This window comes from Diabrotica undecimpunctata, chromosome 2, assembly GCF_040954645.1.
Source record: "Diabrotica undecimpunctata isolate CICGRU chromosome 2, icDiaUnde3, whole genome shotgun sequence".
NCBI classification, from domain to species: Eukaryota; Metazoa; Arthropoda; class Insecta; order Coleoptera; family Chrysomelidae; genus Diabrotica; species Diabrotica undecimpunctata.
Window position 1 is genome coordinate 154,216,260 of NC_092804.1, and position 1,725 is coordinate 154,217,984.

General features: G+C 24.4%; 1 long non-coding RNA gene across 1 annotated transcript; it reads right to left on the reverse strand.

The window, feature by feature from the left end:
- Window positions 1-331: 331 nt before the first annotated feature.
- LOC140433517 (uncharacterized) lies at window positions 332-1,445 on the reverse strand. The gene is made up of 2 exons (XR_011949999.1): window positions 1,131-1,445; window positions 332-389 (listed from the first exon to the last, which is right to left on the reverse strand). It is a non-coding gene; the product is annotated as an uncharacterized lncRNA (long non-coding RNA).
- Between the last annotated feature and the right edge of the window lie 280 nt (window positions 1,446-1,725).

The following is a 1,725-nucleotide window of genomic DNA, read 5'->3' on the forward strand; positions in this document are numbered from 1 at the left end:
AAGGATTATTAATGTTTCGTATTTTGAAAATGATTTACAAAGTAAGACTCGAAACGTCAAATACAAACTTATTTTAAACTTAAATTGTGGTTTATTCCCAATAAAATAGTACCTTACTACATTAAGATATCACATGAAAATAACTTTAGAGCAGTATTTGGGATTATTAAGTAAAAAAAATATGTAAATAAAAATCAGTTGTAGTAAACAATTACTCTATTTTTATTATTCCCGTATATATTTACAAGGTAAATCAATTAATCTTCAGTCATCTCGGCTTTCATAGAACTGCGAATGTTTCTGCTTAAAACGACATTTTGAATTTTCTTAAAAAACCAATCTTCTATTTCAAAAAAGTATAAATTCTCTCATTTGGTCACTGTGGACACCTGTAAAAATAAGAAAACACACGTTTAGTATAATTATTGCTTAGAAATAATTAAAGTAGACTTTTATACATTTGCAAAAATAACCAAAGTAATATTAATTAGTATATCACACTTTTTTTTGGGATTTTGAGGTTTTTTTAATTGTTTATTCTGAAAAACACACTATGTAGCAGATATGTAAATTACTATTTTTTTATCGGCTAAATTAGGCATTACAAATTATACATAATTAATTATTAAAGTAATATTAATCAGTAAATGTCGATAAGAGTGTTAAGCTTAGTTATCTATGAAAAATGTTTAAAGTTTTATTTTTAATTGTTAAAATTTAAATAAAAATAAAATAGTCGTAAATTTTAGGCAATTCGAAAAAAAAAAAAAAAAAAATAAAACGTAAAATAAAAATTTACTAGTTTGGCAGCATTTTTAAAAGGCTACTTGTTTATCGCATACAAAAATTATTATGCAGAAGACATTTTAGTTAAATAATATTGTAAAGAAATATTTAAAAGAATATAAAAAAGAAAAGAAATATAAAATTTAAATAAAAATAAAATGGTCGTAGATATTAGGCAATTCGCAAAAAAAAATTAAAACATAAAATAAAAATTTACGAGTTTGGCAGCATGTTTAAAAGGCGACTTGATTTATGGCATACAAAAATTTTTATGCAGAAGACATTTTAGTTAGGTAATAATGTAAATAAATATTATATTTTTATATTTATTATTAAAAACTTACCATAACTTTAATCCAGGTTAATTTAATACCAAGAACATTATTTGATAATTCTTATGCAAGAATTTTTCGATTTGCAACTCCAAGTACTGCTCTTTGACGATGACGAACTCACAGAATTGTCCGATCCATATCGCTTGATTCCATTCTTAGGACAAACTTTGAGGGTTCTCTCAAGAAATCGGTCAATCACCTGACGAACTTGACAATGAGTGCGGCTAAATGGATTTGTATACATTTTGTATGTTAAACAACAATTTTCACGATCACTAACACTGAATTTGTGGTGGGAATGTAGTATTCGGTTAGCAGCAGTTTGTATTTTGACTGATAAATGTGCCGGTCTCGTTTATATACTCGATTTAAAATTACGTCAGTAATGTTAGACTTGATAAAACAACATGTCGCGTCAAACGATAAACGATTATTTTTCATCTATTTTATTAATAATATAAACATAGTTCGAAAAACATAGTCGACGATTTTACGTCAGGGAAAAAAGAAATTATATAAATATATATTATGTATATATATATATATATATATATATATATATATATATATATATATGTATATATATACATATGTATATATATAT